The sequence below is a fragment of the Suncus etruscus genome, chromosome 10, assembly GCF_024139225.1.
Source record: "Suncus etruscus isolate mSunEtr1 chromosome 10, mSunEtr1.pri.cur, whole genome shotgun sequence".
NCBI lineage: Eukaryota > Metazoa > Chordata > Mammalia > Eulipotyphla > Soricidae > Suncus > Suncus etruscus.
This window is the reverse complement of record NC_064857.1, coordinates 14,203,941-14,219,731: the sequence shown is the minus strand read 5'-3', so window position 1 is coordinate 14,219,731 and position 15,791 is coordinate 14,203,941. Positions and strand designations below refer to the sequence as shown.

Below are 15,791 nucleotides of genomic sequence, written 5' to 3'. Positions count from 1 at the left end.
AGAAGTCGTGGAAGTGGAGGTATCAGTGAAAGGGGCATGTCATGGCAGAGGGATGGGCCAGGGCAGTCCTGGCTGAGACTCAGGGCAGTCCTTCCTGGAACTCATTGTTGCTGCATCCAGTCATGCAGTGACAAGCCGAGATGCTACCTCTCAGGTCACCTCTGGGTAAAGGTAAACTGTGGAGCATTTTCTTTGGGAGTCACTGGCTTTGAGTCAGCTCAGGGGATAGAAAGGTCCTTGGTCTTCTTCAGAGCTGCTGGGTTCTCTGGTGGGAAATGTCCCTGGAGCCATCTAGGGAGCCAGAAAGGTTCAAGGAGCAGAGGCCTGAGAGACAAGTGAGGAGTGGCCCAAGGAAAGACACTTTTCCTCTGGGATAATCCTCAAGAATCCTCCCTCATCCTTCCATCCCTCCTCAGAGTGTGCAGGAGGCCAGGCCTGTGCTCCCAGAATGCATTGCTACTCCAGTGCCCAAGAACCAATGTTTCCTCTCATCCTTGGGAGGCTGGCTCCCAAATGCTGCTTTGGCCTGACTGACTGACTGACTGACTGACTGACTGACTGACTGACTGACTGACTGATTGACTGATTGACTGACTAGAACTGGGCCTGACTGGCTGGGGTCTGGGTGCTGGATCCACCCTTGGCCTGGCTGAGTGTGAGGAGACTTCAGCACAGTCTCTCAAGACCCCTGAGGCCCAAAACAGCCTGTCTTTTTCCCAAGGCGGGAGGCCTCTGTGACCCTTCAGAAGAAGGCCCTGAGCCCATGTGGCCTGGAGCTTGTCCCCAGGGGCGCCTGGGCAACTTGAAGGTGGGGCAAGACCTTCAGGTTGAAGTCTGAGGCTCCAACTGGGTCCACAGAAAAGGAAACTCAGGCTGACGGCCCGCAGGCTGAGCCAGGCCTGACTTTGTGCATGGGGTACAGGCCACCCGCTGGGCTTGTTCTCTGGCAGCTCCTCGGGCACCCGAAGGCTGAGTTCGAGGCAGGCAGAGAACCAGCTTGGGGTCCACGAGCACTGCCTCCATTGGGAGAGATAAGAGCCCAAAAAAAAGGCCCGAACGTGGGGCGGGTGCCCTAGCCTGGCGGTGTGGCACTTGCTTAGCAAGCCGCCCCACGCGGGTTCGAGGCCCGGTAGCTCATGTGCCGGTGCCTTAAGATCCTCTCGGCATAAGGGAGGATGGGTTGTAAGCCCCTGGAAACTTTTGTGCCCACCAATTTCTTTTCTCAAACTCGAGAGTACTTAGGGAGAATGGCTGGGAGGGACACTTCTGAAATTCGATATTGTCAGAAGTCAAATTTGTATCCAAGGACATAGAAAAATTAAAACATGTATTTAAAGAGAAAAAGCATAATTAAAAAATGTCAGTGGACATCATTCATACATCCATACATCTGTCTTTCTGTTTATCTCTTTGTCCAAACATCCATCCACCCATTCATTCAACCAAACAACATACAAAGAACCTTTCAAACACCCAAACATCTATATATACATACATACATACATAAAACATTTCTTTAATCCATCAATCCATCCTTTTGTTTGTCTATTTGTCTGCCATCGTTTCATCATTAAACCATTCTTCTTTCCATTTGTGTGTTCACCTGTCTATCCATCATCCATCCATCCACCCATTTACACTTCCACCCATCCACAAATCCAACTGCCACCTATCCATTCATTATACATCCTTCATCCATGTATACATCCATCTCAATCCATCTCCATTCATCCATCCATCAATCTATACATACATATATACATACATACATCCTACCATCCATCCAACCGTCCATTCTTTCATCTATCCATCTATCTACAATCCATCTATATATCCATCCATCCACCTATCAATCCATTCACTCATCTATTCACCCATTTATCCATCCATCCATCCATCCATCCATCCTTGGTCTAAGAGCATTGACTGCCAGCTTCTTGTAGAAGCCCACAGCTTATCAACATCAGGGTGGAATCAGCTTATCAACATCAGGGTGGCTATTTATTTTAAAAAATTTTTATTTTGACCAAAGTGGATTACAAATCTTTAACTGTAATATTTTAGGTACTATATTGACAATTTTTGCATCATCCCTCCACTCTCACCGCTCTCTCTGATCTCCTACAAGCCTGTATTTCTTTGGGTGAAAATTGATAACATTCAATATTGGGTGAAATGGATGTGTTGAGAAGATGCAAGTCCTGTAGGCTTCGAATATGTATTAGTTGATCCTAGGTGGTCTTCAGTTTGAAACATTGACAATAAGCATTGTCTACAAAAGATGGCTGCCTTGACCCAAAGGCTTGTTTGCAACTCTGCGAAGAGAAACTAGAGGAGCCCCCATTTGAAGTCCTCAGATGGAGGAGGTTGTGAAAGCAGCGGTGTCAGTGCAAGGGACTTGTCCTGGCAGAAGAATGGGACAGGGCAGACCTGGCTAGAGTTCTGACTTCCAGTAACTCGCCATTGCTGCATCCAGTCATGCAGTGAGAAATCGAGATGCCATCTCTCAGTTAACTGTGAGGAAAGGGGGTCTTGTGCATTTTTCTTGGGAGTCACTTCCTAGTTGTCAGCTCAGGGGATGGAAAGGCTCTTGGTCTTGGTAGGTGAAATGAAAAACTCACAGGAAGGATTCAACAGCAGAGTAACATACTGCAGACACTATCAGTGATCTGAATGATGTACTATATATTATATACGTTCAACTGAAGTATGTGGAGTCTTAAAATAAAACAAAGGTGGGAAATATTCTCAAAATAAGTGAATAAACAATAGGCCTCTGCAATAAATTTAACAGAAGTCTCACTGTATTTCATAGAGCCAGAAAGAAAACTTCTATGACAAAGCAGTAGTCAAAAACAGTGCAGAGAAATTCCAAAGCTGAAAAATTTTCCCCATTTTCTTGATACCCAAATATTATCAACTAGAAGAGATCCAAATAAAAAAATAAAAATAAATATAAAAGAGATCCAAATTTTCATTCTAGTCCCAATGATGTAAACCATAAAATGAGATAAGATACTGAAAGTAGCAGGATCATAACGAGCAATCATATACAAAGAAGCAAACTTGAGATTTACAACAAATTTGTCACAAGCAATTGAAGGTAATGGTGGATATAGTAAAAAAAATCTCAATGAATTAAATGCCTCACCAAGAATATTTTACCCAGCCAGAATTTCCTTCAGGTCTGAAGGAAGGATACACAACTTTAAAGGTAAACAGCAGCTCAGAAAATTGGCATACTCAAAGCCAATCTTAAAAGAAATAATTAAGGGTATACTTTAAGGCAAGACAGATCAATATATATACCAAAGTTATGTAAAATATAGTACAAAATCCCATCATAATCATCTCAAAATCAATAAATTAAATGCACCAGTTAAGAGAAAGGGTGGAAAAATGTTTTAAATATTGTATCCATGGGTTGGAGTGGTGGCGCATGCCTTACATTTGCCTTACAGGCACTAACCTAGGATGGACTGAGGTTCGATCCCCTGGGTGTCCCATATGGTTCCCCAATCTAGGAGCAATTTTTGAGCGCATAGCCAGGAATAACCCCTGAGTGTCTTCAGGTATGGTCCAAGAAGAATAAAAAAATTGTATCCAAAATTCTACTTCCTATAAAAAACTCATTGAATACTATTCACAAACACAGACTGAAAGTTAAAGGTCAGAATACAATCATTCAAGCACTCAAGCACTACCATGTCTTTCATACTAGTCATTTCCTTTCATAAACATTTAAATAATAATTTAGCATAAATATAAAATCAACAATTTGAATTTTATCTTATATTTATGTAATGAGAAAAATACTACTTTGGGGTGGATTTTGGGGCCACACATTAGTACTCAGGGCTTACTCCTGGATCTTTGCTCATTATCACTCTTGGCAGGACCATGGGAGAGGCTGAACTCAGGCCAACTGTATGCAAGATAAGTATTCAACCTGCTGTACCATTGTTTTGTCCAGAAAAAAATGTTCATGATAAACTATAATATGGGCCTAGTTAATTTTTAAATTTTCATTGATATACTCACTATTTTATTAATACAATTCATATCTAATAGTTAAAATTCATAATATTTCAGTTGGCATAATACTTACTGCTTTTAATTAACACAATTTGATATTAATTTATGATTATGATTTTTATGATTTTCTTCTTTTCATATATTTATTTGCATATTAGTTTCTGTGGATCACTTTTATGAGCCTATTTTTCTATTATTCCTATGCTGCTTTTATATATAAATATATGTATATATATATATATATTGCTTTTGGGCCACACTTGGTGACTCTCAGGGTTTATTCCTGGCTATGCACTCAGAAACCACTCCTGGCTTGGAAGACTATATGGGGTACTGGGGGATTGAACCACAGTCCATCCTAGGTTAGTGTGTGCAAGGCAAATGCCCTACCACTTGTGCCACCACTTCGGTTCCAAAACAATATTTTCTTATTGCTCTATCTTTGACATAATACATTCTATACATTAAAAAAATGGTGAAGGGGTACATGATGATCATGGAATACTAATGGTTCTGTGTTCAGGAATTACTCCTGGTGGGCTGGAAGAATCATATGTGATTCCATGGATCAAACTTTTATCTGTCTAATGATAGGAAAATGTACAACTCTTTGTACTGTCTCTGACCTTTCTTAAAATTTTAATATGAGAGATTTCAGTATTTTGACACATTCTAATACATTTCCTATTTTATCATATTTTGTAAATATTTTATATTCTTCATATACATTTCCCTGATATTACCAGTATTCTTACAATTGATGTATTTTTTCTCCTTCCTATATTGAAGTAAAAAAATAAATTTACCCATGTAGACAAATTCATACATATTAAAATAAATATTCAAAATATATCATTATAGAGTATGTCAAGCAAGCTTTCTACATAGTTCTGAAGTATAACATTGAACATCAGCAGGAAACATTTCACTGAAAGAAAAACAAAAGAATTAGCAAATGAAAAAATTTAAAAATAAACAATAACATATTTTAGCAATATAGTCACCATTAATTAAAATATATCTAAAATAGCTCAAATTAGTATTGGGCTAATTGAGAATCCAACATCCAATGGTATGATGAGTTATTTTGAAGAGTATGATTAAAAATCTTAATCCTATCAAGAAGAGATTTTTTATTATAAAAATAGTGTTGACTTTTATGTTTTGTATGTAGTTACTTCATATTCTCAAAAGTGCCCAATACACTTAACTAATCTATTTTCTTATTTTACCACCAGTATTTCTCATCATCTCTATGTTATGCCTTCCTTAGCATTTTCATTTTTTAATTTAAAAATTAGGTTTTCCATCATTTGATAACTTCTATTTATTTGTCTTATTCACAGATAAGGGAGAACATATCTTATTTCTCATAATATTGTTGTCATAGGGGGTCCCCTCTTCAAGTGCCTGTGTTGCAGTGGATCTCCCAATAGTCTTCCTCATAGGGCTGAGCCTAGCAGGTTAGGAGGAAAGAGAGGGCCTCACAGTAGTGCTCCCCAGTCCAAATCAAAGACATTCAGACACAGCAGGCGTTCTGTCAAGGCAGTTCTATCTTTATTGAGTACAACAGGGGTTTATATAGGGTAAAGAGAGGAGGAACTAAGCACAGATGGTCAAGGCCTGATGAAAGGAGTAATTCCATAAAAGGACAATGTTAGATGAGCTCATTAAACTTTAAAGAAAGCAGCGTACCTTCTATATCTTTAGGTATATATCATGATTTTCTAAGCTGTTGGTGTAGTTAGCTAATATCCTGTCTTTGGAACAGGCCACATTGTTTCACTCAGCAGGTGCAGGAAATGCAAGGCTAGCATAATGGGGGCTACAACATAATACTTTTTATTTCTATCCAAGTTCAGTAAACTACATGTTATATTTTAATTGGGGTATAGTATTCCAGTATGACTCATCTGTCATTGGGCTTTAAGATTGTTTCTATATATTGGCTATTGTACTAGTGGCTGAGATGAAGATGCAGATGCTTCTATCTTTTGAATTATGCTTTTGTATTTTGGGATTATACACAAGGAACTAAGATCTCTGGGGCAATGTTGTATTTTTATTTCTTAGGTTGTTTTAGTCTTTTCCACAACAAAATGCTTTATTCATCATGTGTTTATAAATATATGCGTGAAATAAATTTTAAATATTCTCAAAAATGTATTTAAAATTGAGTTAATAAATTGAAAGGGCAGTATTTGTTCTTAATTTTTAAATAAGTTGTCTAAACTTAATTGAGGTTATTAGTATGCATGAATTTGACTTGCGAGAACAGTTAAAGGTTACCACACATTAATTACTAGTTAATTGATTTTTCAAAAGTCTATGAAAAACTGAATAGTGCCCTTGTTTTTAATGTGACTGTATTTCTATACATTTACTTATTTTTTTATACATGTTAAATGATTCTATAAATCATTATTTTAAAAGAGTAGGGAGATGCTGCGGGAAAAAATATAACAGGGTCAAGCATTTGACAAAATTTAATGATTCAATTCCTCTGCACTTTGGTGAAACTATTTCCTGAGACTGTATGTTGTATTGGGGGAATCAAACCCCAGTGGATTGTAGGCATACAAGGGAATTATCTCAATTTCTCTCTATTCCTCATATCTTATTCTGTAATTGTCATAGAAATTTTCTAATATCCAGAGAAGATTTTACAATAATTTAACGTAAACATTTTAGTTTATAAATATCAGTGATGACTATGGTATTAAGAATAATTCCAAATATAGACTAGGATTACATGAACAGTTGTCTGTGAAAAATATTTTGTATGAAAACCTCATTATCAAAGAATAAAATACAATTTGACTTTGTAACTTCACACTTGTTTTAATTTTTACTCTGACTTAGATGGTAATGTTTATAAAAGTGAGTCATAATTATAACTAGCACTAGGAAATTGAGAAAAATGATACATACGTTGACGTTCTAGCATTGAAAGGTATTATTGATTACCTAAACCTATCAAAATAAACCAAACTATAAATATTTCTATCTTCATTTTGTACATTTTAAAATTCAGTACTAAGGAAGAATTGCTTTTCAAAAATTTACAAAATTTGCAAAAATCAAGGATAATGAGAATTCCTAATATTTCTTATTAGCTATTCTATACATTTCTCTGATCATAAAAGATTGTGTTATATAAAACTATTGGATAATATAGTAATTATAATTTTAAACTGTAAAATTTAATTACATGACATAATTAAAGGCATATATAAATTTTACTAGTTCTATTTTTATATTATGAAAAATAATATACTAACTCTATAATTATGTGAAAATTATTCATCTCATTTTTCAATGCCATTTTTTCTATAAAAAGTCTTTGAGTATCAATTAACCAAATGAATTAGTGAGTTCTAAAATATTTAATAAAAAACAATAACTAAGGTTCATTTAAGTGTTTATGTTAAATAGAATTTCTGATATTAAGATCTGGAAGTTCATTCATATGGGTAGACTAAATTTATAACATATGAACTAGAGATATAGTACCAAACACACTTGTTTTCTTTTTCAGGGAAACAACTTGAACTTGATCTCTGGCACCATACATGGAATCCTGAACTCCAAAAAAAGAGGTTCCTGAGCAAAAGTACAAAATAAAAATTCTAACCACAGCAGGATATGGTCCAAAAATTAAATCAAAATAAAATTCTAATCTAACTGTAACTTCATATTATCCAGTAGATAACACAATATTTCAATTTCTTTTTTTTTTCCTTTTTTTTTTTTTTAATTTTCTTTTTTTTTTTATTTTTTTATTTAAACACCTTGATTACATACATGATTGTTTTTGGGTTTCAGTCATGTAAAGAACACCACCCATCACCAGTGCAACATTCCCATCACCAATGTCCAAGTCTCTGCTCAGTCTGATGGAACATATATGCTTTGCTTTCTAGAGGTCCAGGCCTAATAACTGATCTCACATTGTACCAACAAACAACTATAGAAGAAAACTTCTGATCACAAAGCTGGGAGTACCTCATGAGGATATTGGGGGAGGGGAAATATAAAAATTTAGTTTTATGCAAATAAAGACAAGATGCTTTCCATATTGTGGTACAACCAGCTCTTACATAGACACTAAAATTAACCATTAACGGTATATTGGAAGAAAAATTAGCAAACTAATGTATATTTACTCAGTCAATTAATTGGAGGAGAAAACAGACTTGATCCAGCAAAAACAGTGCTCTGAAGTACCCAAATATATTTTCATTCATTTTTTCCCATCTATATTGTACATTCACTCTTTTCAAAATAATAAAATACAAATAAAGTAAAATATCACAATTTGGTACTTACATTCAACCTACATACATCTAAATAAGGATGTTATTTCTCTTTATTAAATCAACTTGTATTTCAAAGGTTCTCCTAAATATTTCCCATAAACTATATTTTGCAACTATAAGTTCGTTGTCATAACTTTCAATTAGAGAGAAGACATTGGAAAAACTCAGAAGTTCCATAAAATTTCTGGTATTTTGAAAGATAAATGTTGATTCTCTATACTGACAATTAGTTTATTTATTTATTATTTATCTTAGTGTTGTCAAAGAGGAAATTCTAGTACCCTCTTTGGAGTTATAGAGGCATATTAGTTTCAAAAATGTATCAGAGTGTCTATGTTAACTGCTTAAAGCCAGAAATGTACCAATCAGTTAACACAAATTATATACAAAATTATATATACTACTTGTATATATAACAAATTATAATAACAAACATAAGATCTGTTTCTATTCAGATATTCTCAGACCTTGGGACTGGAGGGATAGTACAGTAGGAAGGCCATATGCCTTACATGGTATCAATCTAGCTACAATCTCTTGCACAACATACGGTTGGTTCTCCAAGCCTCACCAGGTTTGATTCTTGAGCATAGAGCCAGAAGTTAGTCCTGGACAAGAAAAATTCCTATGAAGTAATAATATCAAGAATATTATTGCTGAGAAATTTTCAGAGTTGAAGAATTCTCTTACACACATTCTGGATTTCTGAGAATACCAGCAAAAATAAAATCTAAATTAAAGCACCCAAGACACAATTTATTCACAATGATGAATATAATATATATATATATATATATATATATATATATATATATATATATATATATATATATATTATGGGATACAGCAAGATCAAAAGGGGAAATTATAAACAAAGAAACAAACAAGATTTTCATTGAATTAATCACAGTTCTTCTGGCCTGAAGGCAGTGGTGAAATGTAGTGAAAAACTCAATAAAATAGATGCTTAGCCAGGAATACATTAAACAGTGAGAATTCCATTTAGGTTTGAAGAAGAGATACACAGCTTTATGGATAAACAACAGTTCAGTAACTTTAGAGACTCAAAAACAACCTTAAAAGTAAAGGCCAAGTGGTCTCAGGTGGAGAAAAAGGGACATAGCCATATATCCAAGCCAAATCAATAACAATAGAATCTCAAGACCTAAACTTTTATAATCTAAATTTATATGAGGCTGAAATACTGACAGGCTGTGGGGCAATAGATGGTGGTATAGGATGCACTCTGGGATTATTAATGGAGGACGGTCAAAACTGGTGGTGGGAATGGCTCTGATTCACTGTATATCTGAAATTCAACTATGAAGAACTATATATTATAATGGCTTCAATAAAATAAAATAAAATAAAAATAAACACTAAAGTGTTTACTGTAAGGCAAGTCAAACCCAAAAAAACACACAAAAAAATATGGCACAAATCATATGACAATTTCTTCAACATCAGCAGACAAAATGCACCAGACAAAGAGTGGCAAAATGGGTCAGAAAAATAAATCTAACATTTCATTGCATGAAAGAAACAAAGGCTAATACTTAGATCAAGCACCAACTCAAAGTCAAAGGTTGGAAAACTAGTTTTCAAGCACACAACTCTCAACTAACAGGTAAAAGACCTACACAAAGATAATTACAAACTACTGCAGCTAGAAATAAAAGAGGACACAAAGAAATGGATGCAAATACCCTGATCATGAATTGGGAAGATTAACATCATTAAAATGGCAATATTTCCTAAAACGTTGTACAGATTTAATGGAATTCCTATAAGGATATTCATGACATTTTTCAAAAAACACTACTAAAACTCATTTAGTACAATAAACATATATGAATAGCTAAAAAAAATCCTTGGGAAAAAGAAGATAGAAGTCATAATTGTCCCCAAACTTAAACTATACTATAAGTATCAGTATGGTATTAGAATAAATACAAACCCCCTAATCCATGGAAGAGATGTTTTTATTCTGAGACTGTCCCCACTAAAGCAAGAAAAGCCTTTTCAACAAGTGGTTTTTGGAAAAGTGGTAAAGTACATGCAAAAAAGTATACTCAAAACTCTAACACCTAGCAAAATTTAAATAAAAATGGATTACAGTCTTTTATATTAGACATTAAACTGTAAGTACATAGAGGATAATGTAAGCAAAACACTCTATGGCTTTGAAATTAAAGCATCTTCAAGGAGAAAAACACACTGCCTCAGTAAATGGAAATAAAGATAAATAAATGGGCCTACATTAAACTGAGAACTTTCTTCACTTCAACTGAAACAGTGACTAGGATACAAAGATACAGAACTATTCACCAAATACTCATCTGATACAAAGTTAATACCAAATACATAAAGTATACTGGTACATCTTAGCAAGAAAAATATCTAATCACATCCAAATATTGGACTAACCCTGATTCAATGTCACTATATACCTAAAATTTTACTGTGAATTATTTGTAATCCACTTTGGTCAAAATAAAAATTATTAAAAAAAAACCAACACAAATATTAGGCTAAGAAATGAAAAGATATTTCTTCAAAGAAGAAATTCAAAAGGCCAAAGGACACATGAAAAATATTCTTCACATCAATCATCAGGGAGATACAAATAAAAACAAAAGTGTGGTATTATCTTATACCACAGAGATTGGTCCAGATAACAAAGACTAAGATCACCAAGTGCTGGAATGGATATAGAGGGAAAGGGACTCTAATTCATTGCTGGTGGGAATAATGACTATTCCAACTATATTGGTAAACAATATAAATATTTCTCAGAAAGCTAATAATTGAGCTTACATATTACCCAACAATCCCACTGCTAGGAATATACTCTAGGACAGGGGTCTCAAACTCAATTTACCTGGGGCCACAGGAGGCAAAGTTGGGGTGAGGCAGGGATTTCACAAAAAAAAAGTCCTCAAATGTCATTATTAACAGTTTAATTATTTCTTCTTAACATGAATAGAACATTGAGTGAAAATCATGAACAGTTCTTCTGAACATGGCATCTTTTGCCTATTCCTTGCTGCCAGAGACTTGACAGCACTTCTTCTCACAAATCTGAACCATATTTGGCTTTAGAGAGGAAACAGTTGAGACCCACAGTATGGCTTGAAGATGATCATCATTAAGTCTAGACCTGTACTTTGGCTTATTGAAGTTCAATGTAAAGAATAACTTTTCACACAAATATGTGCTCCCAAAAAGGCACATGGTGCGCTTGAACATTCGGGAAAGCTCAGGGAAGCTGGGGGACAATTCTCTCAAAAATTGCCCATGCATGTCTGCTTTTCCACTAATCTCCCTGAACTTGGCTTTGAGATCAGAGTTGCATTGCAGGTCAATGAGCTCCATTTAAAGCACAGGAGGGGCATCTTGCATATCAAAGGAAAAGGGGTCCACAAAAATTTGGAAAGTGGCTCTGTGCTTTTTGAAGTCTGCAAATCTGTGATCAAATTCCTTTTCTAGCTTAAAATTAACATCAACACATTTCTCACCACTGAATGGTATGCCTGCATCCACAAGTTCCTTGCATGCTGGGAAATGGCAAAGGTTTGTCTGAGAGAGCTGGGATTTCAATAACACAAGTTTTGTGGAGAATCCTCTCACGTTGTCATAAGCAGCACTAATAAGCTGCCCCGGGCCTTGTAACATCTTGTTTAGTACGTTTAGCTTATGTGTGATGTCAAAAGTAAAGCTAAGTCCATGAGCCATTTGTGATCACTCAACTCAGAAACAGTATTCCCATCCTTCTCCATGAAGGCTTTCACTTCTTCTCTCAACTCAAAAAATCTTTTCAGGACATTTCCCCTGCTGAGCCAACATACCTCAGTGAAATAGAGCACTCTCCATATTCTGACTCCATTTCCTCTAAAAAAGCACGGAACTCCTGTGATTTAAGCCCCTGGATCTGATTTGGTAGATGCATTTCACAACATCACTTAGTCACAGGGCAGGCCTTTACTGCAAAGGGCCTGCTGATGGATAATGCAGTTTAGAGCAGTGGCCTTCTCTACACCCTCCTCTTCAAGTTTTTTTTTTTTTTGAACAAGTGCCACCAGTCCATTTTTCCTCCCTGTCATCGATGGTGCTCCATTGGTTATTATTCCAACAAACTTCTTCTATGGCAAACTTGCATTCTCAATGGCATCACACAGATGCTGAAATATCTCATTAGCTGTGGTCAGGCCATGCATTGGAATTATTGTAAGCAGCTCCTCTGTGAATTCAAAATTGCAGTCAACACCACAGACATAAATTGTGAGCTGTGCAGTGTCTGTTATATCTGTGGCTTCATCAATAGCAACTCAGTATGGATCAAAACATTTGGCTTTTTCACACAGTTGATCTGACATATCACTTGACATGTCAGAAATACACACTGCCGCAGCATTGGCAAAAAGGCTGATTTTGCTAAACTGACCTTTCTTTTCTGGACAGATAATACTTGCAGCCTGTAACATGCATTTTTTTTTAACAAACTCTCCTTCTGTGAATGGTTTCCATGCCTTAGCAATCATCTCACTAACCATGTAACTAGCTTCAACTGATGCAACATTCTCTTTGGTTGCTTTCTTCAAGAAATCTTGTTGCCTCATTAGACATGCTTTAAGACTGGCAACCTGCTTGTCTCTCTCATTTTCTTGATATTTTGCACATTCCTCAGCATGTTTAGTTGAATAATGGCATTTCAAGTTGTATTCCTTGTGCACTGCAACTTTCTCTGAGCAAATAAGACATGTTTGGATGCCCCTGTGCTCAACAAAGAAATACTGCATCTCCCACTTTTCCTGAAATTGTCTATGCTCTTCATCAATCTTTCTCTTCACTGCAGGCTTTGATGAAGTCATGATGAAAATCTAATTCTGTAATAAACTTCTCTCCCTTCTCTCCCTTAGGCCTCCGATAATGCAAGGGACAACGGGCAGGAGCAGCAGAAATGATATCTGCGCTAGGTGCAAAGGATTCACGATTATTCACTTACCAAATATTCGCAATAAAAAAATCACATTAGTAAGAAAAATATCTCAAAAAATCTTATTAAACATTTGCATACCCCAAACGGAACTGCTCGGGGTATTCGAATGTTTAATGCGATTTTTTTTTTGGTTTTTGGGCCACACCCGGTGGTGCTCAGGGGTTACTCCTGGCTATCTGCTCAGAAATAGCTCCTGGCAGGCACAGGGGACCATATGGGACACCGGGATTCGAACCAACCACCTTTGGTCCTGGATCGGCTGCTTGCAAGGCAAACGCAGCTGTGCTATCTCTCTGGCCCCGCGATTTTTTTCTTACTAATGCCATTTTTATTGCGATTATTCGGTAAACGAATAATCATGAATACTGCGATATTTGAAGGCCGGCCACAAGCCACAAAATGTTATCCGAGAATTTATATATTTTAAAGTGGTCAAATGTGTATCTAAGGACATATGAAAATGAAAACAGCAAACTGGTGGGTTCTCTTGTTTCTATTCTCAGAGTTCCAAACAAGCTTTTGAGAAAATGTAACAATCTTTTGTAGACGATGCTTATGGTTAGTATCTCAAACGAAAGGACACATAGATCAACTCATCTATATTCTGCAGCACTGCATCTTCTCTAAACATTCATTTCTTCCAACGTTGTATGTGATCAACTTATACTTAAAGAAATACAGGCTTGTAGAATATCATACAGAGTGGTGGGAGTGGAAGGATGATGTGAAAATTGCCACCATGCTATTGAAAGCTGATGGCCCATCCTGTTGGCAGAGACTAGCAGTCAATATTCTTAGAATATGAATGGATGCTGCTCGCTTCATTAGCACATATGCTAAAATTGGAACGATATAGAGAAGATTAGCATGGCCTCTGTGCTAGGATGACACTCAAATTCTTGAAGCGTTTTATATTTAAAATAAAAAAAAAGAATATAAATGGATGGATGGTTAGATGGGTACATAGATGGATGGATTGATGCAGGATTGATTGGTGAATGGATGAATTGAGGATAGAGGATGGATGGTGGATGGATTGTTGGCTGAGTGAATGGATTGATGGGTGGAGGATGAATAGACAGAAGATAATAGGCAAATGTATAGACAGATAGTTTAATGTATGTCATGATGGACGCATGGACAATCTAAAAGGCAGAAGGATGTATGGAATGACGAATGGATGGATGGATAGAAGTTTGGGTTCTTGATTGGTTCTTTGTTGTTTGTATGTTTTTTGTACACTATGCTTATTGTCAGTGTCTCAAAGGGAAGGTCACGTAGGTCAACTCATCCATATTCTCTAGCACTTTTATCTTCTCCACACATCCATTTGATTCAACATTGAATGTGATCAATTTACACCTAAAGAAATACAGGCTGGTAGATCAGAGTGGTGGGAGTGGAGGGATGATGTAACAATTACCATCCCTATGTTGAAAAGCTGATGGCACATACTGTGGCAGAGGCTTGCAGTTAATGCTCTTAGAACAAGGATGGATGGATGGATGGATGGATGGATGGATGGATGGATGGATGGATGGATGGAAGGATGGATGGATGGAAGGATGGATGGATGAAAGGATGGATGGATAGAAGGATGGATGGAAGGATGGATAGATGGGTACATGGATGGATAGATAGAAGGATGGATAAATGGGTACATGGATGGATGGGTGCATGCATGGATGAATGGGTGCATGCAAGGATGGATGGATGAATGGATGGATGGATGGATGAAAGATAGATGGTGGATGTATTGTTGGCTGTTTGAATATCTGATGGATGGATAATAGAAAGACAATAGACCAATGGATAGACCAATGTTTTAATGGGTGGTCTGATGGATGGATGGAATGATATATGTATGGATGGACAATAGATGTTTGTGCTCCTGGTTGGTTTTTTGTTTGCTGTTTGTTTGTTTGTTTGTTTGTTTAAATGAATAGTGGATGAATATATGGACAGGCTGGTGGTCAGATAGACAGATGGTTGGTTCGGTGGTTGGTTGGTTGAGTGCTTGGTTGGTTGAGTGCTTGGTTGTTTGGAAGAATGTATTGATGGTGTGATGGTTTTTAATAGAACAGTTAAAATATAACTTTTAAATGTTGCATTTTGTTCACAGTAGATCTTATTTAGACATTTATCTTTGTTTTCATGGAATCATTAAAATATTCTTAAATTATACAGTGTTTTATTGTTATTTCAGTTTAGGCAGCATGGTTTATAATACTCGTAATGGTCAGATTTCTGCCATAAATTATTTTAGCACCACATCATCTATCAGTGTTCCCTTTCCTCCCAAAATTGCCCTAGGTTTTCCAAATCCATAGAATTCCATCCTTCCAACAAAAGAGAGGAGGACTGGAAGGCCCAGTTCATGACATGAAGCTCACCACAAAGAGTGATGAGTACAGATAGAGAAATTACATTGAGAACTA

General features: G+C 36.2%; 1 non-coding gene across 1 annotated transcript; it reads left to right on the top strand.

The window, feature by feature from the left end:
- The first annotated feature begins 14,165 nt into the window (after positions 1-14,165).
- LOC126021659 (U6 spliceosomal RNA) lies at positions 14,166-14,272 on the top strand. The gene has a single exon (XR_007500155.1). It is a non-coding gene; the product is annotated as a U6 spliceosomal RNA (small nuclear RNA).
- The last annotated feature ends 1,519 nt before the right edge of the window (positions 14,273-15,791 follow it).